Here is a 21,081-nt window from a genome sequence, read left to right as displayed (position 1 = left end):
CATGGCCAGCCAGAAGTTACTACTGGTTCGGCGACCCATGCCAAATTCTTGCTACCGGTTCGCCCGATCCGGTGGGAACCGGTTGAATACCACCACTGGTCCATACGTTATTGCCAGCTTAACTGTTTTTTATCTAAACACCATCCCCACCTCAGACTTCCCTGAGAGACAGCCAATATAGCTAATTATCATTGGGGAGAGGGCTTCATTTTGACTTCAAGGCACAGATATCCGTATCTGTACTGTTAAACATTTGTCATCCCTGTTCTGACTTAGGTTTTCCCAAAAAGCACTAAGCAGACTCTTTGTCCCGGCAAAACCCCTTTTGTTAAACAAAAGTGAATTTCTTGCATTCACATTCAGCCAAAGGTGTGGCAAACAGTCTTTCAAAGGTGTAATTAGGAGCAAAGACCTTATCTAGCCTGGAGAGCTGCCAAGTAAATATTTGCAAACGCAGTGCTGACAGGGAAGGACTCGGCACAATCTCTGAGATGCACCAACCGATCCTCACACTGCTGCAACAAACAAATTATGTCCTGCAAAAGCCCCCTCCCCCTTCACTTCTCTTTTAATCCCTGTGGGAGGGGCCATTCAGCATCCACCTATGGCTTTACTCCCACGTTGACTCTTAGTTTGTAATAGTTCTTTTCTTTTGGCAGCTCTGCGCATGCGCATGCAGGGAACCGGCTCCAGCTGCTCCTCCACCTCACTGCTGTCTGACTCCGAAGGCAGCTGATGCCTGCCAAATTGCCCTGGCCCCATCTCTGCCTCTGACACAGAACCCTCCTCTGAGCCTTCCTCAGCCACCAGTTCTGGCCCATGTTCCTCCCCAACCTCCTCTACTATCTGACTCTGCTGCCAGCTCCACAGCCCCATTCTGCTTGTCTCCAGCCCTTGTAACCCTCTGATTGTCTCCCTAGGACAGAAAGGCACCATCTTGTCCTCAAGACACCCTTCGCTCATCGTGAAGATCACCTGCACCATTTTTCACTGATGAGCCTCAACAGTAGCATTTTCCAATTTCTGTCCAAGTGAGGGGTGTTGTGTGATTGATCTAATGCATTTAATTTCTTTGAAAGAAAATTCCTATGGTTCAGATGGCTACTGTATGCAATAGTTCCTGAGCATTGGATCTGGTCCCTGTTTGATCAATATTTTCTCCGCATTTCTTTCTGGGCTGCAGGACCACCTGATCCTTTCTAAAGGGACATTTTTGGTAAAATGTTGGATCTTATGAACCTTCATTGTTTTTAAAGCAGGTGAAAAATGACAAAGAGGCCTATTTTGCCTTCAACCCCATAGGACAGGAATAACAGCTGTAGGAATATACGATAAGAATTTTGGTTGCTTCTCTTCTGCTACTGATAGACGTGCTGGATGGAAAAATAATGAGTTTAAGGAAGTTTGTCTGTGGATATTCTCAGTCATCCAGGTCATATTTGTCAGAAAGGTGCTTTTTTTTCTTTTTCCTTCAAAAGGCAACTGGACTGTTTTTTCCTTGAAGAAAAAAGGAACAAGGAAAAAGGAACCTAGATCTAAGGAGAAATTTCTTGACAGAACAATTAATCAGTGAAACAACTTGCCTCCATAAATTGTGGATGTTCCAACACTGGAGGTTTTTAACAAGAGATTCGACAACCATTTGTCTGAAATGATTTCCTGCCTGAGCTGGGGATTGGACTAAAAGACCTCCAAAGTTCCTTCCAACTTTTATTTTGTTAAGAAGAATAAAATATTTTGCTTCTCATCCCAGAAGCTTCATCAGTTCCTAAGGCAGGAGGGAATGGAAGGACAGATTTTGATAGGATTGGGGTAGCAATAGAAGGATTGTATTTTTTAAATATATTTTATTTATACATTTTTCTTTAGAATAGAATAGAATACTTTATTGGCCAAGTGTGACTGGACACACAAGGAATTTGTTTTGGTGTAAATACTCTCAGTATACATAAAAGATATAAGTGCTTAGTAAGTGTATTGTCAGTTTACTTGTAAATAATAATAATAATAATAATAATATTCATATTCACTTATATCTAGGAATAATCTTCCAACTTCTAATTTCTACCTCTGTCGTCTAACCATTGATAAAACAAATCCCATGTTAAAAAATATTATGGGTCTTCTTTGTCCTTGATCTTTAATGTTAACCTATCCATTTCTACACAGTCTAGTATTTTTCCAATTATATCTTCATCTGTAGGAATTTCCTTATTGAAAGGATTGTATTTCTTTGCAATCATCTGGTCATTAGCCTACTCTCTGGAAAAAAAAAATTCTAAGGAAGCATCAGTGGCAGAGAGCTTATACAGAATTTGGGGGCTCAAACCCAAGTTTCCGTTGCTAAGACAGTTGTTAAGTAAATCACTGTAGTTAAGTTAGCAATGGCGTTGTTAAAGCAACTCTGGTTTCTTATTGACCTTGCTTATCAAAAGTTTGCAAAAGTTGATCATATGACCCCGGGACACTGCAACCATCATAAATATGAGTCAGTCACCAAGCGCCTGAATTTTTATCATGTGACCACCAGGATGCTGCAATGGTCGTCCACGTGAAAAAAGGTCATAAGTCACTTTTTGGGTGCCGTTGTAACTCTGTACTGTCACTAAATGAACTGTTGTAGGTCAAGGACTGCCCATACAGGGATTTCATTTCAGTGGAAATCACATATTTTCAAAGACCAACCAATAAAAACTTTTGCCATCTTTGGTAGGCCTGTAAGATGGCTAAGAAATGCTGGAACCAAGCAGAGGTGGTATTCAGCAAGTTCTGACCAGTTCTGGAGAACCAGTAGTGGAAACCGTGAGTAGTTTGGAGAACCGGGAAATCCCACCTCTGACTGGCCCGGCCCCCATCTATTCTCTGCCTCCCGAGTCCCAGCTGATCGGCTGGGTCTTCTTTGGTTTCCCTGCACAGGAGAACAGAGCTGGAAAGCAGGTTAGTGGGGTGGGGAGAGAATGTGGATTTTTCAGTAACCTTCCCCTGCCACGCCCACCAAGCCACACCTACCAAGCTATGCCACGCCCACCAAGCTACACCACACCCACCAAGCCACAGCCACAGAATTGGTAGTAAAAAAATTTTGAATCCCACCACTGGAGCCAAGTATGTACTTTAACTCAGAAGATACTAAATATCGAAGTGCAAATAAAATCAGGGGTCTTCCTTTTAGGAATGATGGATACACAGATTGAAAGGAAAAATGGGGCATTGTTCTTATATACAGGATAACAGCAGCGAGACTTCTATATGCACAATGGGAGAAGGATACGCAAACTCCTACAATGGAAGAATGGATAGTGAAATGGAACTGGCTGAGAGGGCAAAATAGACCACTTTGATAAAAAAAACAACCCAGAAACTGGTTTACTTTGGTTTCTGTTTGGAAACCACTCTTAGATTTCTTGCTTGAAAAAGATGGAAATGAAACTTTGATTTTGAGATTTGATACCTCGATCTGTTTTGATTATAGAGGTATCGTAACTGTATTTGTTTAGTAGGTATACTTCATATCTTATGCCTTTAATTTTGCGTAAACTTAAGAGTAAGATGTCACTTTATTATATATTTTGTAAGGAAGAAAGTTGGAAGCTACTCTGTTTCTGGGTTTCTTTCTCATTTCTTTTTTCTCTCGTTACCCTTTCAATTCTAATTTTTCTTGCTTTTCCTTTTTCTATTTGTTTAATATTCTGTATTTCTTGCTTTTCCTTTTTCTATTTGTTTAATATTCTGTATTTTATCACTTTTTGAAATTCAATAAAATTATTTTTTTAAAAAAAACTACCCATAAAAAGCAAAGGGATTGGGGCTTACTTTCCCACCAGGGCTGGCAGGAATAAAGAAGCAGTGAAATCTAACAATCTAGTATCTAACAGGCATTAGCACCCAAACTGGAGAAAGGAATGAAATCTGGACAGCAATTTCCTAAACTAATTTCATTTCCACCAGATTTCTTCCAAGGAGATGAGTTGGCTTAAAGCTTCCAAATGCAAGATGTCACTGACCCTTTGCAAGGACAAGCCTGAGGTGTGTAAAAATTGCCAAGCTTTGTCACTCTTACTTGGACAGAACATAGGAACATGAGTGGCAGTGACAAGGAACTGAGGAAGGAGCTTGGTTAATAAAGGGGAAAACATGAAGCAAGGAGCTTACGTGGACAGTAGCAGGAACTAGATGGCCTTGAAAGAATCTCCTGAGGTAAACTCTAGTAACCTTTATGAGTTGGCATGGAGACCTAAGTGATCAGAACTGGTACTCCTGTGCAAATAACAAGGAGAACGTGCACGCAGCTTGCAGGTGCCGTAAATCTTCTAGAACAGTGTTTTTCAACCTCAGTCATTCCAAGATGCATGAACAAGATGGCTGGGGAATTCTGAGGGTTGAGGTACATCTGAAAGGGGATCAAGCAGGGGTGGGCTGCTGGCGGTTCACAGGGGTTTCGGGAGAGTGCTAGCTAAGATTCTGTGCAGTTCTGTGAGAACCCCCAAATCCCACTCCTGGCTGTCCCCTCCTGCCCCTCCCCTTCTCTCCCAGGAGTCCCCATGTGGCCCGTTTTGGATGCAGGTAAGTGCAGGCTGTGTGCGGAGGCTCAGGAAGGGTGAAAAACGGGCCTCCTGGAAGCTTGGGAAGGCCGGAAATAGGCCCGTTTCTGGCTTTCCTCGAGCCTCTGGACCCCGGGGAGGCAATTTTCGCTCTCCCGGAGGTTCAAGGAAAGCCTCCAGAGCCTGGGAAAGCCCCTCCACATCATGCAGGAGGCCAAATAGGCCACACCCACCATGGCCACACCCACCAAACCACCAGGCAGAGAACCCTTTGCTAAAAATTTTGAAGCCCACCCCTGGGATCAGGTTGAGAAATACTGTTCTAGAAAAGCAATTTGACCTGATGCCAATTAATTGATTAAACGTGATAAAGAAAGAAAGTGATCTGACTTGGAGATACATAACTACCATCCATCGAACAAAATGAAAATCAACGTAGATAAAAGTAAGGTTTTATACTTAGGCAAGAGAAACCAACTGTATAGATACAAATGAATGCCAGTCACTGTGAGAAGGATCTTGGAGTCCTAGTGGACAATCATTTTAAGGTGAGCCAACAGCGTGTCGCAACAGCCCAAAAAGCCATTGCAATCCTAGGTGGCGTTAATAGAGAGATGGAATCATGATCACAGGAAGTTCTAGTAGCGCTTTACAAAGCCTTGGCAAGACCACATTAAGAATACTGCATCCTCTTCTGGTCACCACAATAACCATTCTGGAAAGAGTGCGGAGAAGAACAAGAAAAATGATCTGGGGCTGGAGGCTAAAACATACGAAGAATGGTTACAGGAATTGGGTATGTCCAATCTAATGAAAAGAAGAACTAGGGGAGATATTATAGCAGTGTTCTAATATTTGAGGGGCTCCTACAAAGACGAGGGGGTCAAACTATTTTCCAAATCACCAAAATGCTAGACAAGAAAAAATGGATGAAAATTAACCAAGGTTAGAAGCAACCCAGAGCTAAGTAAAAAATTTCTGACAGTGAGAGCAAACAACCAATGGAACAACCTGCCTTCAAAAGTTATGGGTGGTCCATCACTGGAGACTTTCAAACAGAGACTGGACAATCACCTGTCTGAAATGGTATAGGGTCTCCTGCTTGAGCAAGGGGGTTGGACTAGAAGACCTCCAAGGTCCCTTCCAACTCTACTATCCCATGTTCTATGTTCTAATTAATTTCTGAATATTTGTTAAATGAATACACAACCGCACAATGTATAAAATGTACCCTACAACTTACACATAATTTCCTGAATTCCTCAAACCTTACAAAACTGACTACATATTTCCATCATACATCCACCTTCTGTTTTTTTTTTTAAAAAAAAAAACAGATGGAAAAGGGAGCCTAAATGGACTCCAAGAGAGACATCTGCTGCAGGTACATGAGTCTCTATTGGCATCATTCTGGGATGCCCAACTTGACATCAACCCAGGGAAACTGATCATATGAGCTGCAAACAGAATCTAGCCCTCCGATGCAAGGTCTAACATTGTCATTAGTTCCCAGAATGTCACGAGAATTCATGTATGAACACATCTTCTTCCTGCACTGTGAACACAAGCACACACTCCCCTGCATCTGAGTCATCATCTGTCATTTTGAACAAGTGACACCGAGAGCGGCTGAGCTGGTGTGACCACAAAAAAGACTGCTGAAAAAATAAACGTGCCGTTTGTTTCTCGAAATTGCGGGGTGAGTGGGAGCATGTGGGTTTGTTTGATGGAGTGTTTTTCACAAAGAAACAGAATACTTGCAGATTCCATGTTGCTCGGCAGCTACAGTATTTCTCAAAGCTTTGGTAAATTTCTGTTTCTAGTTTCTAGTGTTGTGATTAGATTCTCCACACATATTAATCATACCCAATTTAGGGCAAGTGACTCATTTTTGTCCCGGATTTTATTCTGCTGATAGTCACGCTTTGTAGGTAATCAAAGTTGTGTGATTCCAAGTTGCCTTTCTCCATCAGTAGTGGCTTTACCAAATCCATGTTGAGACTGGAGACCTGAATGAGGAGGGCATGGCATTTTAAACTATTTGTAAACATAAACATTCTAACCAACATCTGGCTCAAGGGCTGAGATCTTCAGTAAGTTTTGTTGTTTTGGTGTGTGTCTAACATTATATCAAACTTGCTATTTTAATAGTGTTCCAAACATTCAGTAGCTAGATAAGTTAATGACCAAATAGATGATTTACATATCATTTGGAAGTTTAAGTAGACCTTTTTCTGAGAAAAAGAAAAAGAAAGGAAAGGAAAGGAAAGAGGGAAGGAAACAGGAGAGGAGAGGAAAGGAAAGAGGAAAAGAAATAGAAAAGAAAGGGAAGAGAAGGGAAGAGAAAGGAAAGGAAAGAGGAAAGAAAGGAAAGGAAATAAAAGGAAAAAGGAAAAGAAATAGGAAAGAAGGGGAAGGGAAAGGAAGGGAAGGGAAGGGAAGGGAAGGGAAGGGAAGGGAAGGGAAGGAAAGGAAACCCAAAGGTGCTTTTTCATGAGGCCACTGGACTTTCTGGAAAAAAAAGTCCAGAAAGTCCAGTTGCCTCTTGAAAAAGCACCCTTGGTACAACCATGATCTGGATGACCAAGAATCTCTATAGGCACAAAAGAATAATACCTTAGTGGTGTTGACCAGCCTCTACAAACACCCCTTCATACACAGAACCATAATTACAACGTGATACAACATTAATATTAAAAGAGAAAAGGATGGGGCGGAAAACCTGAGAAATGTGTGTTAATTTAAAAAGCTAGCTCCAATTTCTGCAAAGTTTTCTTTCTTGCCCTTTTATTGAAAAAAAAAAAGAGATCAAGCATGTTGACATGTATGAACTATCTTTTGCTGCCAATTAAGCGCCGACTTCTCCTTTGGGATTCTTGGGGCAGTCCACATTTATGAAATGTCTCGATGTCTCGATAGTTTCCCAACAGTGGAGATATAGCTGAGAAGAGTATATCCATCATGACTTGTATCAAGTGATTTAAAGGCACAGTATCAGTCCTCTGGATTTCAGCCTCAAAATGTGTCAATACCAGACAAGCCCAGATTAGGCCAATTAACATTACTATCTCTGAACTGTCTGTCTGTCTATATCTAGTCTATCTAGTCTATCTATCTAGTCTATCTATCATCTAGCCCCTCATGCCTGAGTCCAGGCTACTTGAAGACCATCTCACCCAGGGGTGAAATTCAATTTTTTTCCCTACTGGCCCTGTGGTCGTGGCTTAGTATATTGGCATAATAGTAATAGCAACCAGGGGCAATTTTTTTACCGATTCAAGTTGTCCCTACCACCTCTCCAGAGGTGGGCCAAGGTGGTTGAATTTCACCCCGATCTCACCCAACTGGGGTTGATCCATTCCACTTCTGCTGGCCAAGGAGGCATGCTGTAGGTCCCATCAGCCCAATTATTCTGGCTGGTGGGGTGCAGGAGAAGGGCCTCCTCCGCTGTTGCTCCTGCCCTCTGGAACATGTTGCCCCCAGTTTGAAGTGGGCTCCAACCCTCCTATCCTTTCATAAGGGCATCAAGACCTGACTCTGCCAGTTGGCTTGGGGCCCCAACAGAGTAACAGTGCAGTAAAAGTAGTTGATTAACAACAGATCCCACTTTCCTCCATTCCCCTCCCCCATCCTCCCCATGCATCATCAGAATTTAATGTTTAGTTTTAATTTAATTTACTTATATTTTACTGTACTGGATAAATAGATTTTTATGATTGCAAGCAGCCCAGACTTACCCTGTGGTAAGTTAGGTGGCCAATAAGTTTTATAAATCTCTCTCTCTCTCCAACATCTATCTATCTATCTATCTATCTATCTATCTATCTATCTATCTATCTATCTATCTATCTATCTATCTATCATCTAGCTCTATCTATCATCCATCCATCCATCTATCTATCTATCTATCTATCTATCTATCTATCTATCTATCTATCTATCTATCTATCTATCTATATCTATATCTATCTATCTATCTATCTATCATCTAGCTCTATCTATCATCTAGCTCTATCTATCTATCTATCTAGCTAGCTAGCTAGCTAGCTATCATCTAGCTCTATCTATCTATCTATCTATCTATCTATCTATCTATCTATCTATCATCTAGCTCTATCTATCATCTAGCTCTATCTATCTATCTATCTATCTATCTATCTATCTATCTATCTATCTATCTATCTATCTATCATCTAGCTCTATCTATCTATCTATCTATCTATCTATCTATCTATCTATCTATCTATCTATCTATCTATCAATCATCTAGCTCTATCTATCTTTCATTGGTCTACCTATCTCAACATTAAGTAAAGCAAGATAAACGAAGACACACCCCTTTGCTATGTGGGAACAGGCACATAAAGGAGCTGGTTGTGACAATGCACCCACCTTCTTGCAGATTTTGACACACACCCAAATGTCACCGAGTGCATACACTGAACTTGATCCCTAGAAAAAGAAGGATCCCACAACTGCGCAGTGAGGTCATAGAACAGCATTCAAGCTGAGGAGATGACTTCAGATAAGCTTGTTCCAAACTGTAATCTTAATCAGATTTAGAGCTGATAAGCATGCACGTGTGGTAAGCTGATCTACCTTTCTAAATCAACATTTGTAATCCATGCAGGGAAAATTTCAGAGGATTCCCCTCCCACAGATAATTATATAACAGTACACTCAGAAAAAAAAAACACTTTTCATGAAATAATATGAAGGGAAATGTCTATGGAGATTCTCAGTCATCCAGGTCATGATTGTCCCAAAGGTGCTTGAAAAAACACCTTTGGGACAACACAAAGGGAGGTGAATGATAGTAAATCAGAGGTGGTATTCAGCAGAAATTTTGAGTAGTTCGGAATACCACCTCTGACTGGCCCCGCCCCTATCTATTCTCTGCCTCCTGAGTCCCAGCTGATTGGCTGTATCTTCTTTTGTTGCCTTGCACAGGAGAACAGAGCTGGAAAGCAGGTTAGTGAGGTGGGAAGAGAATGGGGATTTTACAGTATTCTTCCCCTGGAGTGGAGTGGGGATGGAGATTTTAGAGTATTCTTCCCCTGCCACACCCACCAAGCCATACCACGCCCACAGAACCGGTAGTAAAAAGATTTGAATCCCACCACTGTAGTGAATGGTATTTTAACAGGAAGACCTCTTAAAATATGATTGACTATCAGAATCTAAAGAATGTTCACTGTTTCTTTCAAAGGAATGGTAGCCCACATGACTGATTGCAGTATTTTTACTGTGATAGATAAAGTAAAAAATAAATTCAAATTTACTAAATGATAAACTGTATATCAGTATATTACAAAAAAAGATAAGGATTCCTTAACAGGTCAAAATGGTTTCTAACGCTATCAAAAGTAATTCATTCTAATTGATAGAAGGTGTCTGATAGCACCTTTCATTATTTTATTAAAAGTCATAAATTATTAAAATTTTAGAAAAAGGCATAAATGATCTGCTGCTCATGAAAAATTATGTCTTTTAGCAAAATATGTTAGACCTTTCTCACTTTTTGTCATTATTTTTATAGCTCCCCTTTTACAATGTCTAATCAGGGGTGGGACTCTACCACTTTGCACCTATTCGCTAGAACCGGTTGTTAACATTCTAAGCAGTTTTGAGAACCGGTTGTTAGAAGAAATTATTGGCCTAATCCTGTAAGGAAGACAGGAAGGAAACATTCTGATGTTGCTCACAGAAACTGCCTCTCCGTTAACCCTTATTAAATTCTTAGCAGGACTAGACTTCCTGTCCCAGGAACTTCTCTGGAGTTTTTTTCCCCTCCTTTGCTGGTACTTTGCTTATGTGGAGAGACCATTCAAAGTTAAAATGGCACTGAAAAAAGTGACTTATGACCATTTTTCACACTTACAACTGTTGCAGCATCCCCACAGTCATGAGAGGCCAGGTGAAGAGATGCGTGCCTCGATGTGAGTGATATTGAGTTGGTCATGCCCAGCCAGTCACATGACCACCAAGCCATGACCACCAACTAAGCCATGCCCACAGAACCGGTTGTTAAAAAATTTGAATCCCACCCCTGTGTCTAATTTATAGAATAACCATAGAGGACACCAAACTCAGACATCGGGAGTTTGGGAGACCTACAAAGGTAGGTAAATAGTATAAAGAAAGTGGCAGGAACGCATAGTTAAAACCTTCTTTTTTTTCTTTTTATTGGTATGTTATAAATCTTGATACATTGTGATGACCCAGAGTGTAACACAAACGTAACAAAATCCAAAACGTAAATAAATGTCCTTTAATGCCTCCAACTTGGCCCCTCTGTTCAATAATACTCAGTTGGAGATAAAACGTACTCAAAAATAGTCTTCAAAAGAAAGCAATACAGTCTGAATTTAATGAACAGATAGAGGTAAAAATAAAAACCAAATAAACTACAATGATGAAATTTCCACAATGGAACAGGAGAAGTATTTACCAAATTCAAGGAGATAACTAGGCACAGTCTGTTGGAAGGTCACCAACCAAGATAACCTCAAACCAAAATAAAACACACTTTGTCTCCAGCATTTGCCAGAACGCAGTTCTCACACCTGCCGCCAATGAAGAGGATGAAGGCCCTCTCCTCTGAGTAGACCACGTCTCTCCCTTATCCTCTCCTCCATGAGTGCCTTAGGATGGATAGGAGATGGGCCTGGGTCCTCCTCTAACTGCTCAGACGGCCTCTGCCCTTCCCCAGCCTCCTCCACAACCTCCGAAGCCACACTTCCACTCCCTGTTGGCTGTTCCTCCTCTCCCTCAGAGTCAATCTCCACCAGGGGCATGACATACATTGTATTATTTCAATTCAAATTTCAATCCAAGAATATTTATATATTTCTATATTTGTGTGTGTGTTTGTGTGTGTCCTTCTTTATATTATTTTCAATTCTGAATGAAAAATTAAACAACTTTTTGCTTGTAATATTGACATCTGCTATTAATATTGACTGACATTTTACTTTTTCTTATTTTCAATATTTTAAGCTTTCTAAATAATGGAGTGTTCATAATTTATAATCATGTGTGTGTGTGTGTGTGTGTGTGTGTGTGTGTGTGTGTGTGTGTGTGGTATTCAGCTCTGTTCGGGTATTTTCCCACGTCATTATAGTTGTGCTTTTAAAGTTGTAGCAACGTTTCAGCAGAATCTCATCTGCCATCATCAGGCTTCTGTATTGTGTTTGTCTGTGAGTCAGACTTTTACAGCATGAATAAAGCATGAATAGAAGAGATGATTCCACCAGACTGTCAATTATTTGGAAGCCTGCACTCACAAACAAAAAAAATCTCTACACCACTAGCCAGGCAAACACCTGGGCACAAACGGATTCCCCCCTGATACCTCCAGCTCAAACACACCCCAACCAGGCACCCAGATAAAACCTAGCTTCCTAACAAATGATAGCCGTCCATTTACTCGGAGCCAAGCTGCACTAAAAGCCTCCAATACAGGAACACAATGTTGCCAGCCAATCTAGACACAAAAAAAGCCACAAAACAGACAGAAGATATTAGAAACACCAATCAAGCAGAACACAGCAAACTCCAAGACCAATGAACACAGACCAAGACTCCCAACCAATCAGGATGAAAAAAAACCATTCTGGCACAGCGGTAGGCTAGCCCCAAATTTAAAACTGAAACAACTGTAAAAGTCTGACTCACAGACGAACACAATACAAAAGCCTGATGGTGGCAGATGAGATTCTGCTGAAACGTTGCTACAACTTTAAAAGCACAACTACAATGACGTGGGAAAATACCCGAACAAAGCTGAATGCCATACATGTAAGTATGTAGGTCTAGGTGTGTTTGGGTCTTTTCCCATGTAAGATTAAGAATATCTTGAGCTCCATAGGCTCACCTCTACAGAATCTTGCTAAATTTCTCGCCAAACAACTCCAGCCCTACACAGAATCCATCACCTCACACGTACAAAACTCCCTCCACTTCATAGAAACAATAAAGAAACAAAACCTACAACCCAGCGATCTACTCGTGAGTTTCAATGTCATATCCCTCTTCACCCAAGTACCCATCAAAGAAGCCTTGACAGCCATCCAAAACAAATACAACCTCCCCAAACACATCCTAGATCTGACCAACCACTGCCTAACCAACACATACTTCATCCAAAATGGACAAAGATACAAACAGATAGAAGGAGCACCCATGGGATCACCCCTCTCACCCGTCATCGCTAACCTATACATGGAACACTTTGAAACCAACGCTCTAGACAAATCCGAACACAAACTCAAACTCTGGCTCAGATATGTAGATGACACTTTCGTAATTTGGCCACATGGGAAAGAAAAACTGGACAACTTCCTCACACATCTTAACAACCTACACACCAAAATACCATTAACCTTGGAAACAGAAACCAACAACCAACTTCCCTTCCTGGACGTCCTAATTTACAAAAAACCCAATGGCTCCCTAGGACACACCATCTACTAGAAAAAACACACACACCAACCGCTATCTAAATGCACAATCCCATCACCACCCTGCACAGATCAACTCCGTAGCCAAGACCCTCATCTCCAGAACCAAACGCCTAGCTGACAAAGACCACCTGAGAACAGAACTACACACCCTCACTAACGTATTAATTTCCAACGGATTCCAAAGAAACACTATCACCAATCTAATCCGAAAAGAGATACTCCAAAAAAACCAAGACACAGAACAAGACAACAGTATCGCACTCCTCCCCTACATCAAAGGCACCACAGACAAAATCAGCAAAATTCTCCACAAACACAATATCAGGACAGCTTCCGGCACTGACCAAAAAATAGCCAACATCCTAAGAAACCCCAAAGACAAGCCATCCTGATGCTGGGTTGTTGCCCTCCTACAGCCTCCTCCACGTCTCCTGATGTACTGGCCTGTCTCCTGATAGCGCCTCCATGTTCTGGACACTAAGCTGACAGACACAGAAAACCTTCTTGCCACAGCTCCCATTGATGTGCCATCCTGGATGAGCTGCACTACCTGAGCCACTTGTGTGGGTTGTAGACTCCATCTCATGCTACCACTAGAGTGAAAGCACTGCCAGCATTCAAAAGTGACCAAACCATGAGCCAGAAAGCATAGGAACTGAGAAGTGGTCTGTGGTCACCACCTGCAGAACCACTCCTTTATTGGGGATGTCTTGCTAAGTGCCTATGCTTTCCACCTCTTCTCTATTCCATTTGCACAACAGCATGTGAAATTGATTGTCAATCAGTGTTGCTACCTAAGTGGACAGTTTGATTTCACACACACACATATATATATCAATACATACATACATACATACATACATACATACATACATACATACATACATATAAATTGGAGTTCTGGAGCCCAAATCAAAAGAAACAAAGGCATGCTTGCAATGTTTCGTGACATGCGTTCAATTAAAAAAGGAGACACATTTGTAACAACCCATGATTTTGGATTAAAGTAAAATATACTGATCACGAGATAAAACTGTGATGGCTGAAAATGAGTCAAGAAACCTCCAGAAAATCATATGAAAAACTTCCTTAGCATTTACATTTAAAAAAAAAGAAATTGCAGATGCTGGCTTCTATATATTTGAAGTTAAAGCAATAGCAATTATATCAGAAAGGAAGCTTATATTCAGGGTTTATATTCAATTTATATTTATATTCAAGCTTATATTCCATGCACTATTCTATTCTATTCTATTCTATTCTATTCTATTCTATTCTATTCTCTATTCTATTCTCTATTCTATACTATTTTCTATACTATTTTCTATTATATTATATTCTTTTTTCTATTCTATTCTATTCTATTCTATTCTATTCTATTCTATTCTATTCTATTCAGTAGAGTAGAGTAGAGTAGAGTAGAGTAGAATAGAATAGAATAGAATAGAATAGAATTCTTTATTGGTCAAGTATGATTGGACACACAGGGAATTTGGTGCATAAGATCACAGTGTTCATATTATCAGCAATAGATCAATAGGTCAAGGCTACAAAGTAAGGATAGCCCTTAAACAAAAACTCCAGATTAGCCTTCTCCAATGTTATAAATAGAATTGTGATTACAAGTTCTCGTAAAGTAAGAGGGAAGAAAGGCAGTTTGTGATCTAGTTCTGCAATCAATGGGATAACTTCTGTCTCATGTGTTGATGACAAATTGTGACTCTTATTGGAATACTTTTTTTGACAATGATTAATAGATTTACAATAAGCATGGATCACAATTATTATGTCATTTAATTGGTTTATGTCTAACCAGCCAGTCACATAATTTTATAATTTTCTCCTTCACCAGTGTTGTTCTGTTGTAGAGTTAAGAAAAAAAGCAACGCAGACCTATATTTTATTTTAAATATTTTAAAATTTTAAATCTTTATTTTTGCCATTTTTAATTGTTTTTGAGTTTCAAAATTTTATGAATTTATCAACATATAAAATACAGAAAACCACCTTTAGTCTTAAAAATCAGAAAATAAAAAAAAATATTAAAAGGATAAATTAAACGTTCCAAAAAGAAGGAAAAGAAAAAAACCCCGATCTAATGTATCTAATATTTTATACTTATCAATAGTCATTAGTCAATGAATTCACTACAGGTCCTTGATTTATGACCATAATTGAGCCCAACATTTATGTTGCTAAGTGAGACAAAAGTTATATTAAACTTATGTTGCTAAGTGAGACAAAAGTTGTGAAGTGAATTTTGCCTTTCTTGCCACAGTTGTTAAGTGAATCATTGCAGTTGTTAACAACATGGTTGTTAAGTGAATCTGGTCACAAAAGGTGATCATCACGTGACCCCGGGACATTGCCACCATCATAAATATAAATCAGTTGCCACATGACCATGGAGATGATGCAAGTCATGTGAAAAATGGTCATAAGTCCATCTTTCAGAGCTGTTGAAACTTTGAACAGTCACTAAACGAACTGTTGTAAGTCAAGGACTACCTGTGTTATAATTAGAACCATGCAAGGCATTTTGTAAGGTGCCATAGAATCGTCAGAATAACACACATTGCTGCATCCTCTGATTGGTTGAAAATGTTGCCTTTTCCAAAACAGAAAATTTGTATTTAGCATATTATTAAACTGAGCATTAGGAGCGTGCTCTGAAATCATCCAAGCATTTATATCAGATGCTTTCGGTTTCAGAAAAACCAGATAGCGAGAAATAACCTACCTTAAAAAGTACAGAGTAAGGATAAAATGAAAATGTATTCAAGTTCGGGAGAATTCACAGACGGCCATTTTGTTCACGTGCAAAACTTGGCCCACATGATGGATCTCAGAGGGCTACTTGAGTGGAGAGATCTAGAAAGGAGACCAAGATTTGATTCAGATCCTCTGCAATTATTACATAACTGTTTGATCACTGAAAACAATTAATTTACTGTACAAGTGGTCCTTGACATTAAGGTGACCAACTCTTTTACAATGAGAAGGAGGACACAAATAAATTGAAGAAAAAAAAACAAGGCCACTTGCGCGTGGCGCACTCTTGCACACGGCGCACTCTCTCAAAACAATTCTCCTGTGTGGAGCGCATGCATCTCATAATCGTGTCTCTGTGTACTGTACACCGAGCCTTGACAAATCGTCATGTCAAATACAAATATGTCACATCACACACAACGGATCGGATCGGCATCGATCAAATACGGAGATTTACAGATTAGTCTTCAAGTATCAAAAAGGAGAACATGTAGGAGGTTACTTCAATCAGAACAGGGCCTGAAGGGACCTTCCAATCCAACCCCCTGCTCCAGCAGGACAAAAGCTTGTTGTAACATTGAATGCTTGCTAAATTGATGTTTGTAAATCAAGAATTACCTCTATGTATTTCAGTGGAACAACCTGTCTACAGAAATTGTGAGTGCGCCAACACTGGAAGTTTTTAAGAAGAGATTGGACAACCATGTCTGGAATGGTATAGAACTGTGATGGCAAACCTATGGCACGCGTGCCACAGGTGGCACGCAGAGCCATTTGTGCCGGCACGTCAGCTGCAAGCAAACTTACCGCACTGCTCATGCACACGCCTCACAGCTGATTTGGGGCAAGTTTGAGGCCTTTTTTGGCCTCCCAGAGGCTTGAGGAAGGCTTCTGCAGGCTTTGCAGGCCGAAAACTAGCCAGGTTTTGTCACTTCCTGTTTTTCCGAAAATACCGGAAGTGATGAAACGGGGCTAGTTTTCATCCTGCAAAGCTTGCAGAAGCCTTCCTCAAGCCTCTGGGAGGCTAAAAAAGGCCTCAAACCGGCCAAAAATCAGCTGTGAGGCGCAGTGCAGGTAAGGGGGCAGCTGGGGTGGGTGGGGATTGCATGCGCATGTGCAGGGGCCGTGGGGGGCAAGCATTGAATTCTGGGTGCTGGCACGCGAGTGCGAGTGTGCAAGCGCACGCACAATTTCTGGCACAGAAGCCCAAAAAGGTTAGCCGCCACTGGTATACAGTCTCCTACCTAAGCAGAAAGTTGGACTAGAAGACCTCCAAGGTCCCTTCCAACTCTGTGATTCTGTTCGATAATCTGTGATGGTACATATAAACTCAGTAGCACTAGCTGATTTGTCCAAAGTTTGCTATAGAAATTTTTAAAAATAATCAGGCTAGCTTAGGGTTCCGTATATCCTTTAAATCTGAATAATAATAATACTATAATAACAAGGGGAACAGAGAGGATGAATTGTTTACACAGTTTTTATTTTTGATTGTCACAATTCTTTCCACTCTTCTTTCTCGAAAGGGGAAATAATTCCAAAAGAATTTGGTGTTTCTTTCCTTCTCTTTTGAGGAAAAACAAAATAAAACTAAACCCTCACAGCATTTGATTTTTTCTTCTGGATTGCCTAATTCCTCTCTTCAGTCTGACAATCCCCTCCCTCCCCGTTTTTCAGTGTCCTAAATTAGATATCTAATTTAGCCACACTAGATGCTATTTTAGGACCTCTTTTCGGAGTACGATACTATAGTCCCTTGAGACTGAACCTGACTCTGTGGTTTCTTCCCCAAACCCCAAAAACTTTAACCTTAGTCTTTCTACTATTGGCCTCACCCCTTTCCTAAGAGGTCTGTAGTGGGCGGGCATAAGCGCACCAATGTGCCTACCGTCCCTGTCCTATTGTTTCTTTTATTTTTCTTATATGTACCCATTTCATGTATTCATAACTATGTATATACTTATACCTATTATTTTGTAAGCAATTGACAAATCAAATAATAAATAGATAGATAGATAGATAGATAGATAGATAGATAGATAGATAGATAGATAGATATCCTAATCGTTCCCCAACTATAGCCAATTTCAAAGTAATCCTTCTTCCCAAATCTAAATACTAGGATCCCAAATCATTTTTCCAGTAACTGCAACCAGATCCTCTCAGCTTCTCTAGGAAGTTAGGGATTTGTGTGTGTGTGTGTGTGTGTGTGTGTGTGCGTGTGCGTGTGTGTGTGTGCTCCAGTTCGACTTTCTGTCTTTAGGACAAGTCATTGGGTTTTCCCGCCCATCTGCTCGGTATAGGAAGCAGAGACTTCTGGAGCAATTCAAGGCCTGGGATTTCCCTGTGAAATAATCAGCCGTCACCGTGAACTCACTTACCTTTTTGTTGTTACCTTCTCCAGATCCTGTTTGAACATTTGGAGAAACAAAACACTCCACAGGGGCTGTTCCAGATTTTTTTTTCCTTTAGGTTTTATAGGCAAGGGAAAAAAAACGTGCATTACTCATCTGTGACATAGGTTGCCTTCTTATGTTTCTTTCCAGGCTACGATTACAATTTTATAACCTCCAGGCGGCTGTTATTTGTTTGCTGAGAAATACTGTTACGTAAATGTCTTAGGGGCTCTTTTGGATTTTGCCTGTCCCATGTTAGGGTAAGGATGAATGTGCAGATTTTTTTTCATATGAATCATTCCGTTTTATTTAACGGATTATAGGATGGCTGGGAAACGAAAGAGTTAGCTCTTGTTCCTTGAAACAAATTTGCCTGGCTTCCTTGTTAGATTGATTCAAAAAAGAATAGTGACATTTTCACTTGGGGCGATACCTTTTATGGATTTATTACACTGATACCCTGTTTCATTGGAACCCACAGGAATTCCCGATCCCTTGTCCCTATTAATGTCTGTAAAAAGATGAGGAAGGGGTTTTGATCACATGTTTGTGCCCAACATTTTCACTTTTTTGACTTACTCCCTTCAGATCCCTATCTTTACTGGAGTACAAATAATGCTCCCCTCTCTGGCGTTATCCTCGCAACCACTTTGCGAGGTGGGGAGAAATTGAAAAAAAAAAACCTTCCAGGTTGAGGTGAAATGTAAACTTTCTGCCTCCTTCCCTTGTTCTAGGGCTGATGTTTGCCGTCCAACCAGATGTTGGTGGAGAAGAAAAAGACCATCCAGCTTGATTTATCTGTTTATGTATCTGTCCTGCAATGTTCTAAGTAATATCTCCATGGGATATCTGTGAGGTCGGTTTGTACGACAAAATTTCTTTCTGGATACAGGAAGTCAGAAATAAGTCAAGATGGCAGCCATGACTACATAATTTAGATCCTCTGTTTAAAAAAAAAACTGGGCACAGATAACTCTATGTGCTGCCTAGACCTTCTCAGACATTGAACCAGGATGGGGAGGATGTTGGTGTCATGCCCCTGTCAGAATCTGATTCAGAGGGGAGGCCAAGCAGCTTACAGGAAATGGGAGTGTGGCTCCATTGGCTGTGGAAGAAACTCGGGAAGGGCACAGAGCAGGGGAGAAGTAGAGCAAGGCAGAGGGAATTCAGAGGAACACCCAGGCCCACCCCCTCTTCATCCTAGGGCATGCAGGAAGGAATGGAGAAGACAGCAACTTAGTTGCTTGGCTTACAGGGGGAGGAAAGGGCCCTGATTCCCTTCATTAGCTGCAGCTGGGAATACAGTGTTTAAAAAGGGAGTCTGCGCACAACAATTTGTTGGAAGCAAATCGTGAATTATCTGGCATTGTCGAGGCTTATCTGGGTTCCTGGTGTCTTCCCAACTGTGTGTGTTTTGTTGACCTTTAAAGTCTGCAATTCCTTATCCTGCCCTGTCCAGTTAATTGTTGCAGCATGGTTTGTGTGGATTTTTATTTACAGTTTATATGTAGTTTGCTTTCGGACTGAATTTCCTCCACTTAAAGGCTGTTCTTGGGAGAGTTTTTTTTTCCTCCAGCCAAAGGTAACTGGACATTGGGAGCAAAGTTGGAGGTATGAAAGGGACTTTTCTTACTTACGTGACTGTGTTGCCTTTGTGCCTCGCCCCAGGTCATCACAGTTGGTTTCTAAATATATTTCCAATGCCTCCCCCAATCCTTCCTCCCAAATGTTCAAGGGATTATGTTGCTGAAAGTCCCATGAAGATCTGCTGAGAAAGAGGAAATGGCCACCATTGCCCACTGAATTTCACCAAAAGCTAGTTGTGAATTTCAGTCCAGCTTTCCATGGTTCTTCTACTTTCCCAATGCTGTCCTTCCTGCACCATCTTGCAAATCAACAAGCTCAGTTTCTGTTTCATAGGGTGAGTTTGTTAAAAGCAAATGGTTGCTGAGACCAGAATGGGATTAGTTTAATACAGTCCATCATGTACTCACCGCCCCACACTGTAAATGGCTTAAGCAAGAACAAACTAATTTTCCTAATCAGCCAAGCTCTCAGGAAGCTTTCAGAGCAAAACCCAAAGGTGTCCGTAACCAGGTCAAAACAAATCAAGATTACAGCAATAACAATAGCACTTAGACTTATATATCGCTTCACAATGCTTTTACAGCCCTTTCTAAGCAGTTTACAAAGTCAGCCTCTTGCCTCCAACCATCTGGGTCCTCATTTTACTGACCTTGGAAGCATGGAAGGCTGAGTCAGCCTTGAGCCTGATGAGATTCGAACTGCCAAATTGTAAGCAGCCGGCAGGCAGCAGAAGTAGCCTGCAGTACTGCAGTCTAACCACTGCGCCACCACAGCTCTTGCCTGCAACATGATCAAAGTTAAGTCTTTATTACAGATCTAGATCAGCATAAGAAGGGTGAAATGCAATCAATCAATAATTTTTTAAAAAATAAAACAAAAACACACAAACTTTAAAAAGATTAAAACATACGCACACAAATTAAAAAAAAACACCTTATGATTGAAGCTCCACCCTTTGACAAGTGTGTGGTGACATTTAGACACAAATAGTTGTGGTCACTGTTTGACGTTTCTTTTTTTTAGAACATACCCCAGTTCAGCCTAGCTAACTTTCCTAGCAGAGCTAAAAATTTCGGTTCAGCTCTTCAGAAGATTTGGGGGTGGGGAATTTTAAGGATGGAAGCTTTTCATTTCAAATAAACCTTATATTTCAAACAAACCCACTCCCAATGGACAGACTTAGAAACCAGGCCATTCCAACCATCACATTCAATGATGCAATTTGCCGGGCTACAGAGGAGATATAGCCCTCACCTCCAAATGGGATGATGGGGGCTTAGTGCAGTGTTTCTTAACCTTGGTAACTTTAAGAAGTGGGAA

The sequence above is a fragment of the Pseudonaja textilis genome, chromosome 2 (assembly GCF_049901715.1).
Source record: "Pseudonaja textilis isolate UNSWEBS1 chromosome 2, rPseTex1.2, whole genome shotgun sequence".
In the NCBI taxonomy this organism is placed as follows: Eukaryota; Metazoa; Chordata; class Lepidosauria; order Squamata; family Elapidae; genus Pseudonaja; species Pseudonaja textilis.
Note: the sequence above shows the minus strand (reverse complement) of the source record.